The following is a 21,652-nucleotide window of genomic DNA, read 5'->3' as shown; positions in this document are numbered from 1 at the left end:
ACATGCGTGTTTCTATCTTACAAAGCAGGTTAGGTTTGCTCTCACACACAGAGGGTTAACACACATACACACATACACACACACAGTGTTAAGCAGCTTCATTTGTGAAATATGGAGCCAAAAGCAGTAGGCCTTAGAAAAGAAAAAACATGACCCATAGGAAGTTTTTGGCTCTCTGGTTCTCTACTTGACAACTTCCTCCATACCGTTCTACCTGTGAATCCTCTGCCTGTCTATCCACCCAACCTTATGTCTGTCTTCCTTTCAGATAAATGTTTTATGGCTTGTTTGTTCAGCTGTCTTCACTGGTCATCACATTTTACTACCGCTTTTTACACCCAGCAGGGGACGTTTGGACACACACAATCGTTTACACTTATTCACTCCATCCCAAAGGGAAAAGCCCTTAAACAGAGACCAACACCACAAAATCTAACAGACATGCCTAGAGAGAAGCTGGGAAAAAAGGAGGAGGAGAGATAGAGAGGGAGAAAGTGGGAGGGGAAGACAGAAGCTGACAGAAGAGGGAGAGAGAAGTGGCAAAAGAAAAAGAGACATGTTGGCTGAGGAAAACCTTAATTTCCTAAACATCCTACAGTGGTTTCTCTACCATCACACAGGCAGACCACACAGCAACCCTGCTCTGACACACAAAAAGAGCGGTGTGTGCACCCACATTTTCATACCACCTCAGGACATTGTTGTAATGCTAGTCAAATCCAAGCCTCGCCCAGTCAAACACATCCCATTCTCTCCATTTGGGAACTATGTAAACCCATGCAAAGGCCTCTCTACAGTCTGTGCTATTCAAAGCTATCAATGTGGGCTGTTGATAAGGAAATGCAAAGTGGGTCACCTTTAACTCCAGGCTCCTTGTGTAAACAGTGTGGGGAGCTGCTTGGGACTCTCCTAATCACTCTCTAAACAGAGCCAGGTGCTGTTGCCACAGACAAACTGTCACCAACACTCTGTTCAACACAGCTGCCGTCTAGCCCCCAGACACTCACAGCACTGCAGGCTACCACAGCATGACAAACAGCACAACGACACCTGAAAACCTGCCAACCTAGTACAGGCGCTATCAAAGTATAAGAGTTCGACAACTTTTAAATGGCACATCACAAGCAAGAAATTCTGTTCCTTGGAGCTAGATTTGCATAAGTAATCTTACACTCTTATCATGTGTTCAATGATCAGACATGTAAGTCTGTGACAAGAGAGGATAAATCCACCTTAAGTCCCTAAGTTTTTATTACTTCTGCCAATGGGGTTATGTTTGTTCCATTGAATTAGTTAGTAAGTAGGAACTCACAAAAACTTGTGTTATGCCGTTACTATGAAACTCACATACATCAAGATCAGTCTGAACCTGTGGGAAATGTTTGCAGGTAGAGGAACCCAAACTGAACTGCATAGAGAAGTGCTGTTATGGTTCACAAAAACCATAATATTTTGACAGAACAATATTTTAAATGACCACACAGTAAACAGTAGCATAAAAGTGGCATCTCATGGGAAAAGTGGCAGCAACACTGTGCTCCATCTTAAATATGAAATAATACAGACTATATCACACTGCCTCCATCAAGAATTTACTCAGCAACAAGACACTGGAAACACAGGTTTCCTCTGGTACAGTAGTAGCAGTCTTGTGAAGAAGTACAATTTTTAGCAGCATTAAAATGTTGTTTTCATGTGCAAAGTTTGTAAAGTAATGTATGACTTTGAAATAAAGCAGCCAGACAGTGTGTCTGCAGCTTACGCATTTAGACACTTACACATGTTGAGCACATGTTCTCCTAAAAATAGCTTCCATTACTTTAATGTATTTTTCATTTTACTTTTATGTGGTTTAAGTTAACATCCATGCCATTATCCTGTAACAGAAACTGATCCTAACCTTGCAACAACCCCTCTGACAAACTCACAGTTCTGCCCCACAGACTTGGTGAAATGTTATTAGTCATTACAATAACACGTTTGGCTTATCCTGTTCTGGGAAAACTTGAAATTGTTAAGTTTCTAGCAACTATCTTGCACGAAATCAAAGTAAGAGATCCCAGATATGAAAATAAACCCAGAGATGGTATCTTTATTAGGGGTTTTCTATTGTGGTCTGTGATCACACAATCTGTGATACCAATGCATACTGAAGAGGAAAACCACTAATAAAAAATAAAACCCAAGGTTAAAAGTTGCTTTCACTCTCTTCAGTCAGTAAGAGAATGAAAACGTTTGTAATAAAAGAAAGAAAAAACACTCGCTAGCCACATCAAAGATGATGTACAACGTTTGTTTACATCAGTAATATCTACATACTCTGAGGTTAAACAGGACTATATTTGAATTACGATTGGCTAAAAACACATAATGCTTAAAGATGAGAGATTGACCTATGGAAACTATCTCACACGGATGGGTCAAATCACAGGTTAAGTGTTCATGCAGGAGTTTCCTGTATGAAAGACGTAACAATAGTGCAGTGGTGTCACTGGCTGTCGTCAGTGGTAGACGTGAGGCCTCACTTTGACCTCAACTGAGGATAAATCAAAAATACAACAAAAAACGTTCAGCGCACATGTCCACTATAGCTTAATTAGGATCATGCTCTGATCAATCACATGCCACCTCAAAGAAATAAAAAGGGATCACAAACAACCCACTGGGTAAAAATAATATGGACTGAAATCATATGGAATTATTATGCATTTATATTTAAATACATTAATACTACATGTTAACATAAAACATAAATATTCCAAACTCTTATTCTTAACTTGTGTATTATTCATAAATCCTATTCATTTTTTATCTCTGACTGTAAAAAAAGAAATAGGTAAAATTTTAAACAGTGTGAGTGACATGATGGAATATGTGTAGACCACATCTTCCATTGTCTTCCACTGTCAACTGATGACAATAAATGTATACGCTCATTATTGTTTTAATGTTGCCACAATGTATTTTTCTGTACCTGGCCCTGCTGTGAGCCATTTCTGGATCTGGTTGTGATGAGGCTGTAATCCATGTAAGTAACAGTAAAATATAATGGATTATACACTGCATTGATGCCAAAAATGACAGCACAGGGCTATGTTACATGGCACAGATGCCCATGTAATGAATCAGTGGCTGTTAGAGGCACAGGGAGGACAGTCTCGCCATATTAAAAAACAAAACAAAACAACAAAAAAAACCAGGAGGCTCTAATTCCCTGCTTTTGCAGTTAGGGCTAACGTTATCAGCAGCAGCTAAAACACACAACAAGGCTGCTTCTGGCTGCAGATAAACTCAACCCGCAGCACAGTGTGTTCAGTAAAGCCTGTTGCTTCACTGCTGTGTTTGTAGACCGTATTTTAAACCCGAGAGGTGTGTGATGAGCGTGATGAGTGATGCGTGCGTGCGTGCGTGTGCGTGTGTGTTCTCTACTGAAGCAGCTGTTGTACGAGCCTGCAGTTCTAGAGAAGTGAAGGAGCGCGTGGGAAGTGATTCAACACGGTCCACCTGCCACGCGCACGCGCGTGCATGCGTACACACACACACAAAGGGTCAGATCCTTCACCCGAGGGCACCAAATGGTCAACATGTGTCACTATCTCAGTCAGAGTCACACTTGGTCAAAGAAATGTCCTTTTCAAAGATCAGCGCCGCAGCTCTGAAGAAGCAGCCCTGACCAGACGCTCTCCAATCATTATAAAGGAGCCAGCAAGACTGGAGAACAACAATTACTAATCAAGTAAAACCAACAATACAATTTTATATAAATGGCCTATGCAGAGACCCTCTGCACTATGCAATGTTACAAGAAGTTAATTTGAGGTCCAAATCCTTAATCTGCAGTTTAAAACATGATCGTCTAAAAATGCTTAACAAAACAGCATAAACTCTCAATGTTTTTTTAAAACGGCTTAAATCGCCAACTGAATGTACCGGAGTCTCCCTTTCTTTCTCTTTCTGTTGCACTCTTTCTCTCTCTTGTTTCTTTCACAAATAAATAAAAACACACACCAAAAAAAGAACCCACACACGAACACACCAACCAACGGCACCAACCTTCGAAAAAAAAAAAAAAAAAAACTAGCACCCGTTTCCTCGATATCGTAATGACTTCCTCAACAAAAACCTCGCCGTATGCTCGCTCGTTTCCACAAACAACCTCCGGGTTTGAAAACATAACTACAGATTTACACATAATCACTCACCGCAAACAAGTATGGGCTATTCCAGTGTTTATAAATGAGTAATTTTCTCCCTCCGTCAGCGGTGAAAACGCGGATCCATCCCTCCGTCGAGAACAGAGACTCTGCACTTCTGTTGTCACGCAGAAGCTCCGACGCCTAGCGAGGCCACAGGGACGGAGCAGAGCAGAGCAGAGCGCCGGGGAGAGGAGGAGAGAGGCGGCCGGCTGCTGGGAGCCGGGAGGTGGGGCTTGCTCTCCGGCGGGGGCCGGACAGACAGAGAGACAGACAGGCAGACACGCTGGAGGGGGCGGGGGGTAGAAGCACCTGCTCCCCCCGTCACGCCTCCAGTTCACAGGGCTGACCCGCATTGTCTCCCCAATGGAATAATAGCCTAGAGAATGTCCCATCCATCCCCAACCAGGATGGAGAGAGAATCACTTCCTGTTCCTGAAGAAATACCATATGCAAATTTGGGTCCAACTTGTATCGATCTGCATGTCCAATATGACAAATAAAAGAATATAGCAATTTTATATTACCATAAAAGAAAATAGGCTAATATTATAACTACTGTTATTAAATTCACATGATTATGTTATTAATGACCGAATTGTTAAAATATTACTATTTGTTTTATGAATACTCAATTTTCATGTTCTCCATGCCAATAATCAAAAGCATATTTTATTGGAACTGCAACAATCTAAATTAAGGCAATGCACAGAATGAAATTGTGAATGAGTGAATTGATGAACTACTAGGCCTACTGATTTACTACAGATTTGTAATTTTACCACCCAGCTGTATCAGCAGTTTTTAAATGTTCCTGTAGTCACTTCATGCCAAAAGATTTCCTTACTCTTGAGAATGATCATGTCTTGTGTGTAGGATGTTCAGTGGGATGTTTACAGTAACTATTCTGTGCATTATTGAATTTCGGCTACTATACATTTAAACAAACAAGACATCCATTATTCCTGCAGTGGATTAATTATGATACTATCTCCAAAAGCATGTGATAGACCTAAATGGTCAAATGATTCAATGGGCTCTTCATATTAGCCTGAAAGTTCATCTTAAACCTAGATTTTAATCATAGTTTTCAATAACCAACAAATGTTAGGAAAATGATTTGTTAGAACTTAATAATGTTACAAATGATCCAACAGTGGGACCATAGATTAATAAAAATAGAGAAGGTAATTCCATCAAATGTCCACAAGGGGACAGCCACCCACCAAAAGCACGCTGAAGGCTCAGCTGACAACCTCTACCCCTGCCTGGCTTATCAATGGTTTTACTGTGGATTAGATACCAGCGACTGCACAGGCTGTAAAATCAAAGCCACACTTGTAAGCAGTAAAGACAGGGTGTCCTCCCAAAGCCACGGATGAAAATGAGGATTAAGCAGGTGATGGCTGGGGAGGAAGTGGGGATGAGGCCCTTTTCACATTGTGCTGTAAATTGCTAATTGCTGTGATGCATTGGATCAAATGCAAGCCTAATTATGTACTGTGAGTCTCCCACCACAGCCCGCACATCCGTGCTAACAGAAGGCTCATGGCACAGCAGAGCAGAGAAAAGAAACACTATCCTCCACTAACACACACAGCATTACCTTTTAGGCTTCATGGCCTGCTTTCTTTTATGAGAGCAAGTGCATACGTGTTCATATGTGTGTATGTGTGTGTGCAATTGTGCAGTGCGTGGCAATACCTGCGTGTATTGTCTTTCATCCAAGTGATAGTGTATCGCTCACCTCTATTTGACCTGCGAGAGAGAGAGTGAGAGAGAGTAGGCAGACAAGGTATCCTGACTAACGATGCAGCACAGAGACCTCAGTCTTTGATCTGCCTGCTGTTTGTACACATGCCACCCCCAGGACAGCTCTCTGCACACTAAGGGAGCTTCCTTCTGTTCAATTAGTCAAAGAATCAGTCATTAGAGTATGAAAATGTATTCGTTGACTCTGAAATTTTTAGTCAATTAGTCATTTTTTATGGTTCTTTTTTTTATCACTAATCACTAATTAGCTATTAGTCGCTTTTGGTGATTAGTCATTGCAATTAGTGATAAGTCATTACTAGAAAATGATAACCACATCTCTGGCATCACAATAATATTCACAAATATGTTTTGTTCTTTAATAAGCATCAAATCTCTTCTGTATGACTGAATTTGTGGAGAAAAAAAATTCAATTAAAATGCTGTGATTATTAGTTGCCTAATAATTTGGAATTTTTGGACAGCCCTACTAGCCACACACACACACAAGCCCACTAACTTCATGTATGCTCTCCAATGATGCCATATTCCCACTGCAAACTAAGAACAATGTAATTAACATGACCTGAAGAGTCTGAAAACAGCTTAAAAACGTTTGACCCATTTTAAAAACTCCACAGAGTTTTTAAAGATTTATGTTTTCATTCTTTCAAAATGCACATTTGCACTGTGAATCTCCCACAATGAGCTTTTGCCCTAATTACTGTCCCTCCTCTCAGCTGCAGGTGCACTACTGTATAACGATGGCAGTCTGCAGGGTATTCCTCTTCTACTCCTCCCTGCCTCTTTCACCAGCCCTTCTTCTTTACCTCCTCCACCTTCTTTCTTTGATACTAAACGGCCCCCATCCAACCATCCCTCATTGATTTGACTACTTGCCATTTCACATCCACGCTCCGAACATTTCCTCCTCCTCCTCTTCCCTATCTCAGCAGCCTTTACTTCTCTATGCTCTCTCTCTCTCTCTCTCTCTCTCTCTCTCTCTCTCTCTCTCTCTTCTCTCTCTCTCTCTCCTCTCTCTCTCACTCTCTCTCTCTCTCTCTCTCTCTCTCTCTCTCCTCTCTCTCTCTCTCTCTCTCTCTCTCTCTCTCTTCTCTCTCTCTCTCTCTCTCTCTCTCCCTCTCTGTCAGCAGCGGACCTGGCCTAAGGCATCGTTAGCTTAATTTAATAAAGGGGCTTAAGCTTTTGAGAGGCTTTTGAAGGATCTGACTGCTGTTACATTCATTACAATCTATCAGCCACTAGAGACACAGCCTTGTTGCATGGCTGAGGAAGAGAGTGTGTGTGTGAGTATAATGTGTGTGAGTATGTGTAAGAGGGGTTGTAAAAAAAATTAGTTCTAATTATTAAAGCTAAGAGAGAATCTCACACTAGTGAACTCACTCCTGTTCTACTTCATCCACATCTTATGCATGCTTGTATGCATATTGGAGGGGGTAGAGGGGCATCTAGTGGATGAATTGCCTTGTACCATGAAAATATGTATGCTTCCCTCCCTCTCAGCATCTAAAAGATGGTTCCTTCACCTTCTTTTTGAATTCCCTCGCTGCTCTTGAAGACAAATGGCACCAACTCCCTCGAACCTCCTGCCTTGCTCCATTATGTGGACAAGTGGCAGCTCTTTTAGCCTCATCATAGGGAGAAACACTCAGAAAGGATGACTAGAAAAAAGTTTAACCCCCCCCCCCCCACCCTATGGACATCCTGCCTGGGCCCCCTTTTGCGCTCAGCCATATATCTTGGGCTTTGCCTCAACATCCATCTCCTGCACAGTACCTCAGCAAACCAGCGATCCAAACAAGCAAAGAAAACCAGTGAGCTTTGCCTACATCTGTGCACTACATCTGTGCACGTACAAGTATATGTGCACGTTTAAGTGTGTGTGTTAGGGCTGGAGGGCATATGCTATATCTCTGGGGTGTGTGTTCCATATTCTTCCCTGGCAGTAATTAACATGCAGATCAGATGTCAAATGGAAGACATAAGAGGGGCAGAATCAGCAAGAAAGAGGCAAAAGGATTAACAGAAAGAAACAGTAAGGAAGTGGACAAATAACAAGGAAGAGCAATGCCCTGCACTGTTATTTACCTCTTGACCCACACAGCTGCGCACAGCTGTCCAACACATAATGATATCAGCAGAAAGACTGCACCAAGAGACAAGATTTTAAGTTTGTCCGTATTGTAACCCTATGCCTCAACCCTAGTTACAACATTGATGTTTAAGGAAGGAAATACATTGTGAAGCGTTGTCATAATGAGGGGTCAACCAGGGGTGGTGACAAAATGAAACCTTATTTATTTACCAGTTTATCAGGCACATATATGTAATCTAATGCAATTCAATGATACTGTTAACAAAACCTACTGTATAGCTGTGTCCTCGGAATAAAACACCAGCATACATAAGTGTGATATCTGTCTATGAAATTAAGAAAATGACGGATGAAAGAGCCATCCCCACAGGGTTTTTGTACATAACATTTTTCAGATGGCATTACCAGGAACAACAGGTAGACTGAGATATCTTTGACCAAGACCAAACTCTCACTGCCAAACCCCACCAGACAACTCTGACTGACAGCCACTCAGGGCCAATCACAAGACAGCTGATCCTTCAGCCAGTTAGATATGCAGGGATTGTGTTTATGGGTGTGGCATAGAGGTGAAGACTTGAGGTTACATGAGTGTTGCGCTGTAATCTATTTCATATTTACTTCACATGATTGTAATATGCTGTTTATCTGTGGATGCTTATTTACATACATATATCTGCAGCACCATATGGTGAAGCTCCAGTGGTGTAAAAACAGGGCAAAGGCCATGGAAAAAAGAACAGGGAAATAAAACAGTTTAGAAAAATGAGATGTGTGGAACAAACGTGGGTTAATGCAGGCAGTAGGGAGGAAGTCTATGGATTGAACATGCTTGGCTGTGTTCTCTCCTAGCTATCCTCCTTGTATCCGGGTGTCTGTGTATGTGTGTGAGCAACAGGGGAGTGCGGTGAGGCCTATTAACAGACGTAGTGGTAATAGGCAGGGGGAGCCAGGATGTGTCTGAGCCACTGACCTGCCCATTACCTCTCTCCACTCCGCTAAGCCCTCACATCGATCACCCAGCCACACATCATTGATCTGGAAAACCAGGCACGAGCGCACTACTTAGACATACCCTCCGTCTCACACGCCTCTCAGCATTACCATGTACGAGTGTGTGCGAGGGAGAGAGAGAGAGAAAGAGGATGTGTTTGTGTGTGTGTGTGTGTGTCTGTGTTTGTGGGAGGGGGATGGTAAATGTGTGTGTCTATGTGTGAAACAGCTTCTGTGCTCTTGTGTGCTTATCTTTATGAATGTTAGACAGGCCCCTGTGTTTGAGTGGACACGTGCATACACAGACACCCTTCATTACACATACAAAAGGGCTGAGGAATTTAAAAGCCTGTTGTTAGATCATTCCTCCTATTATTCAAATGTATTCCACCTTCCCACCTTTCTGCTGTGACATAATTAACAATGTACACTCCTCTATTAGCCATGCTGTTGGCAGCTAATTGTTAGCTGTCACTGTGAATGTTCAGAGCACATAGACACCCTTAACCCTCTCAGCACTCATATATGCGCACACATACACAGAAAAAACACAAAAACACCTACACACATGTGATTACACACCTCACTGTACTATGTTTTGGCCTGAATACAGGTTATGCTTTAACTGCAGCAACATCATAAAGAGTTACGTTTTTTATGGACTATATCTCAGCTAATTAGATCAAATTGTTTCCACCTCACTCTCAATGTAAATATGAAGCCACCACTGCCCATTCTCCTCAATACAGCAGCAGGCAGAGACACCAGAATAGCTATTTTACCCTCTGACAAAGAGAGAAAAAAAAGATGAAGAGCAGGAGGAAGACACAATGGGAGGTTACAGAAATTACTATTTTATAACAGGAGAATAGGGAGGAATAAAGGAAGGGAGGGAGGGAGGAAGGCAGCAGGAGGAATGTACAAATAAAAAGTGAGAAAAGGAAAGAGATGCATAGGACCAGTTTAGATAGAGAAAAGGGGATACACGTCAATCAGCAGTAGATGTGACTGTATGCAAAGAAGAGAGGAAAAAACATATACAAGCACCTGCAAATTTGTGTACACAAACACACCTTCTAACAAACATGGCAATCACTGGTAAAGTGCTACAGAATTGTAGGTTGCAACAAACAAAGTAATGAAAGAGATGAAACAACTATCCGTTCAGAGCACTTTATTGTAAACAAGGACTTCGAGGTGTCACTGTGTTTAAAAGTAAGCTCTGATATTCTTTGTTCTCAATGTGTTACAAGTTCAATGTAACATGGAGGTTTATAGTAGTGCAGAGTATGGGAGTGTTGGTAGAAACTACAAAGAGCATCACGATTTGATTTGTGTACCATTTTTTATCAAATCAAAACATAACCCATAAAAACCCAACACACAGGCATCCCCCCCACACACACCCTTTAACAGATGGCACAGGGATGATGATAGCCAAACCAATTATTTATCTAATCATGACATATCACTTAACAGCATAATCTCCCCCTGCAATTGTTAGGTGTTCAAATAGGGGTGGTTAAGGGGGTTATGCAAATCTAAACAAAATTGTTACACTTGCGGTGGGGTTAACAGGGACAACCCATTGTGCCCACTCGACTGGTCCACACTGAATATTTCTAACATACACACACTGCTATGTGTTGAGTATTGTTTCTCTGGTCTGGCTGGTAGACATGTTCACAAATGTATAGGATGATATATAGAGTGATAAATGTACAGGAAATGGATAGAGGGAGGTAGAGAGAGAGCCGCCAGTGTGAGTTCAAGCCCATGCTAATAGGGTAATTGCATTGATTTCCATTTAGCTGCACTCTCTGATGTTATTTACAGCATTTAGCCTGACAAACAAGGCCTTTCTCTCCTCTCCCAGCTTGCTTTTAACCAGCTGTGACACGCTGTCAACCCTTTTTCCTCTATCCTCTGCCCCCCTCACCCTGTTCACAACTGCCAAAACAGCCAAATACATTATTAGGCCATTAATAGCAGTCATGCTTACACATCCCTCCACCCTTCTCCCTTCATTCCAGTATTGCAGTCCCTCCCTCCCTCTCCTCCTCTCAGGCCTGTTGGCATAGGCACTGAGCTGCTTTAAATTGGCCTTGTTTATGCAGTCGGCCAGTGACGGGCTGAGGGTAATGGGTGGGAGGGCTTTGTTTAGATGGACCAAATGTCAATGCCTTACATGTTTTAAAGCCACATTATCCTCAGTCAGTATGTATAGGCAGAGGGCCCCATCATATAGCTGAGGTGCACTATCTTTTAAAAAGTTGCAAACTACAACTGTTAGGTTGAGATGCTTTGTGTTTTCCAGCCGATATTTCTGCTACGAGAGGTATTAATTGATTGTGAAAACAACAAAAGAGGAAGCTAAAGAAAAGTTTGTCCTTTTCAATAATGCAAGTTAATTTGCATTTTGTGATCTAACGCAGCCAGTTCTTATACACACTATCTCCTTGCTCTCTCTGTCACAAAGTGAATAATAGAATCTAAACACAATTACTTTTTGCATACATAAAATACACAACACTGCTTGACATTGCATGAAACATCCATCTGTGTTGCGATGCTGCTATCACTGTCAACAGGTAAGATCCAAACAGCATTTAGAAGTCTACCTTCTCTTACCTCTCTGACTCACAATAATAGACTTTAAGAGAGAGAGGGAACGTGGTACTGATTAGCATGCAGCAGACAGAGCATTGTATTCGTGCTATATTAATGTGGTGGTCACGTCCCGGACACAGACAGACTGCATTAAGCTCATCATCACTCTTCTGCACACATCAAGGACTCTGCCAAGACCTGCAACCTACCACACTAGAGAAAGTGCAACAGGAGATGTGCTAGATCTCTATGCTTGTGTTAACCTGTATGTACAGTATATGTCTACTTTTTCAGATGAGGAGCAGACGTGTCAACAGTGAGACAGTACAGGACATTGCTCTTTATGTTGCACAATGTATGTAGGAGTGTTCTGTGCGTTCATCGGTAACATGTGTGCTCTGGGTTTTGTGAAGAGTGTCCTCACATATGACTCATTTCATTCACATCCAAGGGCTGCGTGGGCAGTATAGTGGCTTGGTATTAACACGAGAGAGACACTAGTGTGTGCAAGTGTGTGTGTTATACATACATATGAATGTAACATATGCCATTCTGTCCCTGCAGACCACACACACACTTGGTGGGATAAGCTATGGACTAGTCAGGATCCTTGAGACACACAAACATGGAGAAGCAGACGTTACAAAGCAGAAGCTCTCATCTCACCGCTAAGTAAGCAGGGGAAGGATTTAGGCTTCATCTGTGGATGAACATGCCATCTCCTCCTCCCTGTTAGCACAGATTCCTTTTCCTTTGCTTTCCTTTACCTCTAATGGCTAATTCAGCCCTCTTTTCAGCTCTGTCAGACTTCCCTCAAAACAACCACTGTCTTTGGACAACTGGGTTACTGATGACTGATACATGAAGTGTTTGATAACACTCTTTACATTCCAAAGCAACATAAGCTTTGGCTATGAACATTAGAAACACATTCCTTAAGCCAAGCACACGCTTCTCACTCCTCCGACACACTTTCCGCACATGCAGATGGTGTGTGTTTAAAATCAGCAGGGCAACACCATGCATGTCAGTGAGTGTGCATGCTTTTATATCTGCGATATGTGTGTAAATATATGAGGGTGCATATCTGTGGATATGAGCGATCAATGTCTGACCTGGGGGACAAGAAATTAACACAAGCAATTTTTACTGCATTCATTTTCATTTTGCTGGTAACAAGACCATCTGCTATCCATCCTGCTCCACACAGGAAGAAAAAAAGAGAAGTAGGCTATGCTGCAATCAGTCCCACAGTCACTTTCTCTCTCTCTCTCTCTCTCTCTCTCTCTCTCTCTCTCTCTCTCTCTCTCACTCTCTCACTCTCTCCGCACCCCCTCAACCCTCTCTCCAACACAGTGAGGGGCAGAGATAACACCTCAAGGCCACGGTGTTGCTGCCAGCTTTTAAACCTCTCCGTCTCCCTCTGCTTCGCTCTCTGTGGTTTTCGTGATGAAAGAGGGAAGGCAGATCAGAGGAAAACATGGCAGCACAAAGGCTTGTATCCACAGCCAAGGCTAAAACCAGAGCACGGAGTCACTGCCCTTTAACATTCACCTACAGCAAAGACTGGTGGACACCAACCCATTCACACACACATTCATAGGCAAGCGCACACACACAAAACTGACAAGAGGGTTAAGCAGAAATAGAAAAGGATTGTGCTAATAAAAAAACAATAACAACATTTTTTTTGTGTATGTGCACAAATACAAAATGCGGTGTGTGTGCACGGACACACAAATGAACCGATCTGTTTGTGTGTGCATGTGTGTGTTAGGATACAGATGGGATCCAGTGGGCTGTTACAAACCCTCTCTGACAGTGGCTTAACGAGGGCACTGGCCTTTGGCTCCTGCATCTGTGTCGGTGTTAAGCAGCCAAAACACATAAACACACTGATTAGTAAAAGCTCAAATGTACTGTATGTAAAATGCACATTGGTGCATTGAGTTCAATATGTTTCGTATGACTTCAGTCAATGATAAAAACCTATTTGCTTGCTCTGCACTACAAACAGGAGGACCCCTACACTTTTCAGTAAAACACTTGGAAGTGTTTTGTTTGTAGCAAATAATGACACAGAAAAAGTGAGAGTGAGAAGAATACGTTGATCTAATTAGCAGCTAGTTAGCAGCAAAACAGCTGAGTCCAATTAGGGGGTGTGTATGTAGTGGAGGGTTTAAATGCTATCCTGATTATCAAGGCTGTTTACTTGTTCATCTACCAGGAGACACACTTGGTGCATCTCACTGCTAGATTCAGACAAACAGAGCAAGAGTTTAGCAAGTGTTTATTTTAGACTAAGTATGAATGTGTGTGTAGTTACATCTGTTAAGAGATTGGGGAGTGAGTGAGCATGTGTGCTTGCATGTATCCACCTGTGTGTGTGTGTGTGTGTATGTGTGTGTGTATTTTTACTGTAAGAGGGCATGCAGTTGTCTGATACACTTAGACTCATTAATATCCAAAATCTTCAGAGACCATTTCTAGCAGCCCAAACTATGCCTCACTGCCACATACCACAAACACACCCCATCTCTCTCTCTCCCGCTCCGCTTTACTCTTGGCAGAGTCTCCCCCTGTCGGCAGGTGCACGCTCCAGTGGCAGCCAAAGTGCCAACCTGCCCTCCATATGCCTGCCTCCGCATTGCCAGCTTACTCCTGCCACTCCCCACCAAGATTCAGCTGGCCGGCCCTCCCCAAATCTGTTCCCACTCCCCACCACCCACCCTCCCCCACACTCATCAGTATCCACTCCTAGCCTTTCTTCTCCCACACACATGCACGCCCATAACCTCATCCCTCTCGTGCCAGTTCTCCCTCTTGCCTCGCACAAAAGTGCGGAGGCACACTCATATCTCCTTGTCATATCTTTCTGTGTGCTTCATCCTACCCCTTTAGCCCTTTTCTCACCTTACACTCTGCATTTCTCTGACCTTCATCTGCTGCTCTTCACCCTCCTAAGCATCCCCCAGTTATCCAGCTCTTTTTCTGAGAGCTTGCTTGACATGATGCTGAGAGACCAGAGCAGACACTCACAGAGCCAGGAGCCAGGCCACATCAATCAGCACCGGAGTGTAGGACGACTGCGTGTCAGATCGATGCATCATCCTTCAACTGGTTGTATTCTGAGATTTATAGGGAAACCCGCTCCTGGACCTGTGGTGTACGGCATGTTTTACCACTGACAAGTTAGTCTTGTCTCTACTGGGCTCAGGGCATTTAGGCATAGTGTGAGTGTGTGAGAGGAAAAGTGTATATGTGTGTCCACTCACTTAGAGCTGCTGATGTAACCTTGTCTGACCTTTCAGTTTTCCCTAAGGGTGTGAAACTACCCAGATCGAGGCTACACTCTGACACCAAGCAGCCAAATAAACACAAATAATAAACAAACACAAACACAGCACCCATAGGGCTGGATGTGAGAGAGCATGAGATATATCAAAACCTCTGTCCGCTTTTTGTTTTTAGAAAGGGACAGGCAGCGTTTCACAAGCTAATATTGTACACGCGCAGAGACAAATACTGTGTGAGAGACAGTGTGTGAGATTTATACTCTGATATGGCTGCTGTGCTATTTGTTTTGTGGCCACTGTAAGGCTTCCATAAACACAGAGTGATGGAGCAGTAATCCTGTGCCCTCTCCTCATTACTCCTCCTCCTGAGGAAGTCATCTGACCAGCCCAGAGCCATCTATTCAGGTCACAACCATCATCTATCATCCATCATTGAGCTTCTCCCTGTCTCTCCTTCTCACACTCACTCACTCACACATACAGACACACAAATTCATTGTGTGACACTTATTTTAATAGGATGTTTTAGACCCAGTCACTGATCACTCGCCCCATGCCGAACCACTGTCTGAGACAGACAGTGAAGGAGAGGCTGAGCAAAGATATGGACAGGGACAGGAGGAACACAGAGAGAGAGGAAGAACAAGGAGAGTGCGAGGGAGTGAGAGAGACCTTGCCTCGAGTCATCTCCACTCTTTAACAGGATGTGATGAGCTCTCGCCATTCTCTTAATCTGTCTCCCATGATTCATTTCCATTTCCTGTGGCTGGCAGCTCGGCACCAATCAACCACACTGAGGCACACAAACACACATGCACACAAATCATAAACCAAGACCCTCTCCAAATAAAGTGGGAGACAAAGGTTATTCATTCATTACAGCACTGAATATGGTGCAGTCTCTGACTCAGGTCACTCATACTCTGTGTGGAAGATAACTGACAATCCAGAACCGTTGACACCCTGAGGTCATCTGCCTCTCATCTTTAACCCCTCCTACACTCACACACTGGTAAGATAGAAGCCCCCTGCTACACAGGTATTTACAACCTCATCAATAAACACTACAACAACCTGTCTCCCTCTCCAGACCCTGGAGACTGGCCATGGGAGGGAGAAGGATCCCTGCGAGTCCACATGGAGGATTATCATGTGACACCAGGCCAGGAGGAAAAAGGTACCCTCCTTAGAGGGAGGTGAAACTATACTAGCTTAAACAAGCACAACAAACATGCAAAGACAGCAGCTGGATCTCTAAATAAGAGGCAAACTGCTTAACAGATTAAACAAATAGGAGGAGAGGGGATAGAAAACATGCATTTTTTTACTTAATTTCTTGTCTTAAGTGAAGGGGTTGCTTTGATGGCTAAGCTCTGAAATCCCATCGACTAATGATTGGAAGGCTGTCAGCTTAAAAGGCCTCCCCCACCCACCACGAGAAACATACACGAAGATGAACACAAACACACACTCTTCTACAGAGTTCCAGAGTAGAGTGCAGTTTCCAAATCCCTATTACCCTCTCTCTGGGTGGTACAGTTCTCTGTTTTCCCCTCCTCTTCCTCATAAATTTTCGCCTCAAACACTCCTAATTACCCCGGGAAGTGAGAGAGGATTACTCTGCTTCTGCCGTTAACCTCATCTATCTCCTTTTTTGTGCTTGTTCCTCTGCCTGCCGTGCATTTATGGTGCCATTAAAAGGGCAAGGAACATTTGAGATCAATGGCATTTGCCAGTTTTTAAGTGTGTATGTCTGTGAGTGTGTATGTGGAAGTGAGGGAGTGCATGTTTATTAAAACTCTTAAGTGTCAGGCCCTGATTGCTCAGCTGAACACTGAAGCCTGCTGGTTTAGCCAGCAGGTGCTCTGCCAGGAAGGAAGTGGACAAAATGTAACTGAACCTCTGCTGCCCTGCAGAAGAGGGTTATCTGGCAACAGATACTGCCTCTCCTCTATTTCTCTATCACTGCATGTGTGTGAGTGTGAAGCCATGTGCATTAACATACTTTCTTGTGACACACTTCTACTTTTATGGGTTTATAAACATTGCAAAATCAGATTCCTAGTGTTTTGTTCTTGTAACTGTAAGATTATCGTTTGTGTCCACCCATAAGTTTTGTGGAAAAAACTTCTTTAAAAGTTTAATATCTATTAATTTAAGGGTTACAAAATGTTTATCGTTCAGTCAACTGGGATGCGATTTGGGGGAAAAAAGGGTGTTTGTCTGATACAGGTGATTAAAAGACATTTACCTATTTATATGAGAGGTAATCTTTAACAGTCACCCATGCACTTTATGCTCTTCTAATTCATTTTATTACATTGATAGGATGATGGCCCCAGCCTGCACAACTCTAACCTTCAGGAATCAAACTTGTGTCCAGCATGGTGTCATAGTGCATGCTGTGTCAACAGTCCTGTAAAAGGATTCATGTCTGTGCTGCAGGCCAAAATCAATAAGGTTTTCACCTCAAATAGAGCATATAACTTGCCTTGCATTTTCTCTTTCTCTTCATACTATCCTTACTTTACATTTTCTTATTCAATTTAGTTTCTCTCACGTTACAGGACCAATGACTATTTTAACTCAAATCATGGCATTACCACATTATAATAAATCAATGACACAATCAAGCTCAAAGTGTGCAGCATTACCTCCATATACTCTTTGCCCATTCTTAATGCACTTTAGTCTTTCCACTGTTCAGCTGGTGGGACATTTACAAACCATTCTCAATTCTGCTCTCTAATATTACACCACAACTCATCTGAGTGCGTGTAAATGAAAAATAATACTGACTCTGTCAATGTGATGTGCATCCATGAGTACGTGTGTGTGAACCTTTTGCCATCAGATGCGGGCGGGGTTTAATTAGAATTCTCTGTAGTCTAATTTGTTTAGTGGAGGCAAAGGAAGATGAAGGCAATTAGAGCTTGGCTATTTCTGCCGCTGGAATAATGTTTCAGGAGAGAGGTGACAATATACACACGCAAAAGCACAAACACACACACTCACACATTCAACCATGAAATACATGCCCTCATGCTCAATGCTCTTGCATTCCAGATAAGGTTCATGTAAGTTCACAGCGACTTAACGCAAAAGAGCAGAGGTGAGTGTTTGACAAGCACTCCGAGAGTGACACACAAGACCTGCCATCTGATATCCCTGCATACACACAGCTGTGAAGGAACCATTTACCACCTACTGCTGTCTCTGTGTGTGTGTGTGCATGTGTGTGCACGCACTGTCCGCAGCCGCAGAGGAGCAGAACAAACAAACCCACATCCAGCACAATGTAATACACAAACAGTATTGCATCTCCCTGGTGCTAAACTAACAAGACTAGTAGAGGGAACAGAGAGGCAGCGAGAGAACATGACTGCAGTCCATAAATCATAGGTGTATGCTGCTGTGATGCCAACCAAGCCCCCATTACCCCTCCGCACCTGTTAGCTCACAGAAGATCTGTTGGAATATTATGTTTGTGTGTGTGTGTGTATGTGTCTGTGCTCCTGTATGCAATACGAGAACCAGATGCCATCCTATAGAGACAAAAAGCTAAAAATCTCTTAGCTTACCATAGAATAAAGACTGGAGGAAGATGAAAATGCTGAACTACTCCATTAAAAAGTATTTTTTGTTAACTTTAAATATGAATGATTAAATAATAAACACAAAAAAACATAACATTTTTAGGTTATGTTTATCATTTTACACTCTGAAACTAATCTGCTTCTGTTAGTGTTAGTTCACTTTTATTAAAAAAAGAAATACAGAAATCGAAATCTCTTATGTGAAATGTGTGTGTGTGTGTGTGTGTGTGTGTGTGTGTGTATTTCTGGAAATCCCCTGATTCTGTTGCTGGTGGCTTGTATCCAGAGAAGAGCGGAGGCCACAGGTGTGCAGGGTCAGGGTTTAACAGCCCTGGGTTTATGAGGAGGCTAACGGGGCAGCCGGTGAGAAGCACCACCACCAACCTTTATGGCCATGACCGGGGCAGTGCCACCTGCGGACTGGCGTGGAACAGATGCCACACCGAGAACGGGTCAGAGCTTTTATAGCAAGAGCAGAGAGAGGGAGAGAGAACAAGAGAGAGCGGGAGAGAGAGAAAGGGTGAGAGAGCTAGCAGTCCATCATTGTGACTGCTTTACTGCCGCTACTGCCATAATGACAGAGCTGTCAGAGCACATGGAGTGGGAGGGATGGAGGGATGGAAAGACTGAGGAGCAGAAGGGGAGTAAAATAGATAAATGGATACAATGATAGAGTGAACTTGGGGATAAAAGCACAGAGGGAGGAGGAGAAAAAGACGAAGAGAGACGGGTGACACTTGAGTAGATGGTAACATAAAGAGAGAGAGTGGTAGATGCAGCTGGGAGGTTTGTAGGGATTGATCGAGGGAGATGGCGTCAGCTAAGAAGGGAGAGAAGTAAGGAGAAGGAAAGATATTGTGCTTAATTGGATATAATGATTACACCACTGCACAGATAATCTTCTAACACAGTATGGACTCCTCTGCTGGTTCTGTCAATGAGTGTTCTCTCTGGCTAAGGTTACCATGTGTGATGGTTCTGCACACACACACACACACAAGCACATGCACGACATGTCTATTTATTCCGAAAGGCTCTAAACATACACTGGTCCTCTTCTGTCTTTTTCCTAAACGAGCACTCAGTAATCAACAGTGATTTGTCCATACTCTGATCCAGAGCTCAACACCCAGTGTGGCCGGCACACATATTGATTACCCCAATGTGTGAATGTGTGTGTGTGTGTGTTTGTGTGTGTGTGTTTGTATGTGTGTGTGAGAGAGAGAGAGAAAGAGAGGGGGGGTGTGGGGTGGGTGGAGAGAGAAAGAGAGAGGGAGAGAGAGATGGAGAGCAGAGCTGTGTTCACAGGAAATTGATTTTCAGAGAGAATCACGGAGATGGAGAAAGAGAAGACCGAAACACACCGCACAAGCTTTGTCTCTGATTTGTTTAAGTGTTATTCCCACTTCTCTCTCTTGATAAACATTAGAACGGTCATTTACTTCTGTCTGATTTAGCACTGACCTTCAGTTTCTTCAATCTGCTAGTTTGGCAGTATCAGCTCTCAACACCAAAACCTCACCGGTCTGTGGCTTGTCATAACAAAACTCCAGCCCTTCTTGCTCTTTAACCTCACTTGTCCTTTCTCCTGCTCGCCTCTGTGGTTTACAGTTTTGGAATCACTTGGCGTTTTTTGAATTCTCTGTCTTTAGCCTGTCTCTCCCTTCTTTCCTCTTTCCTCTGCTTTACCCTAAGGCTTTAAGCGCAGACAATTTTGGGGGGAAAACAACAACAGCAAAAAATGATCCTGTTGATCTGAGCATTGCAGTCAACTTTAACACACACAAGCACAGATACAGGTCCATACCACACACACATTAAGAAAGACATACAGACAAATGCACACAGGCATCTCAAACAAAACACTTATATAGTAAGATGTTTAAAGAGTGTGTAAAGTGAATTCAGACATTTTTTTCTAAACACATACAATAGGTCATAAATGTATTTCTAAAAAAGGTGTAAAAAACATTTCAATCATTTAGATTTGAATTGTGGAGCTAGGCTTCACAAACTGTGTTTCAAGATTTCTATGTTCAGGATTTAATGGGCGGGTTTATGCCAATCACTGCCGCTTGATTGGCATAACCCGGCCCTGCTGCTGTAGAGGTATAAATACATTCAGCGCACACTACTACTACTACAGTCTACAATTAACAAGTTAGCTGAGTTAGCCGCCGAGCTAGCCACCAAGTTAGCCACCAAGCTAGCAGCTGAGCTAGCCACTGAGCTGTCACACTCAGAACACATATTTATTCTTACTTTACACGGACTTTAAACACAATTTTATCTCTCCTAAATCACGCTGGAGAATAAAAGAGGGAGGACGAATAAAGGAAGGAAGGAAGGAAGGATACAAGGCAATGTAAGAAGGAAGGAGGGACAGATAGCAAGAAGAAGAATAGTGAACATGAGCCATCCTCCATTTTGAAGTGGTTGCTCCCTGACTCTGCTCCACCTTGGCTGTGATGTGAATGCAACACAAGTTCAAGTGCTTCTTCTCTCCACCTTGTCTATGTCCCTCGCTGTTATGCTCTCTTAATCAATTTTTTCTTCACATTCTCCCTTCTCTAAACCTCGCAGCCCCTAACCCACTCCCCTTTATTTAACCCAACCTTTTTTGTTGTCAAATAATCATGGAGAACTAGCATGTGTCTGACATGGTCTCCAAGGCAACGGCAGTTAAGACGGGAAGGCAGGCAGGGGCTCATTCAGTGGCTGAATGAAAGAGGGGTTGGGGGTGGGGGGGCGACCCGTGGTGCTGAGCGCACACACATAGACCTGTGAACACACACACACACACACACACACACACACACAAAACATAAGACAGAGAGAAAGAGAAAGAGAAAGAGAAAGAGAAAGAGAGAGAGAGAGAGAGAGAGAGAGAGAGAGAGAGAGAGAGAGAGAGAGAGAGACAGGACAACACATACCCCGACTTTTTGAGCTTTGGCCACTGTCACAGACGAGGCCTTCTTTTTCTGTCCCTAATCTGTGTGGCTCACCTGCTGTGGGCTGGGTCAGTATGGGAGGGTTAGGGGTCAAATGAGGCAACACCCCCCCAACACACACACACACACACACACACACACACAC

The 21,652-nt window shown here is 43.1% G+C and overlaps 1 protein-coding gene across 1 annotated transcript in view; it reads right to left on the bottom strand.

Moving 5' to 3' along the window:
- gse1b (Gse1 coiled-coil protein b) overlaps positions 1 to 4,307 on the bottom strand; it is a 44,754-nt gene extending 40,447 nt beyond the window's left edge. The window contains exon 1 of the mRNA XM_053321007.1: positions 4,203 to 4,307. The gene's annotated coding sequence lies outside the window, so the exon portion shown is untranslated. The remainder of the gene's footprint in view (positions 1 to 4,202) is intronic.
- Positions 4,308 to 21,652: the final 17,345 nt, after the last annotated feature.

The sequence above is a fragment of the Scomber japonicus genome, chromosome 1 (assembly GCF_027409825.1).
Source record: "Scomber japonicus isolate fScoJap1 chromosome 1, fScoJap1.pri, whole genome shotgun sequence".
Lineage (NCBI taxonomy): Eukaryota > Metazoa > Chordata > Actinopteri > Scombriformes > Scombridae > Scomber > Scomber japonicus.
The sequence above is the reverse complement of the archived record's forward strand: the minus strand, read 5'-3'. Positions and strand labels throughout refer to the sequence as shown.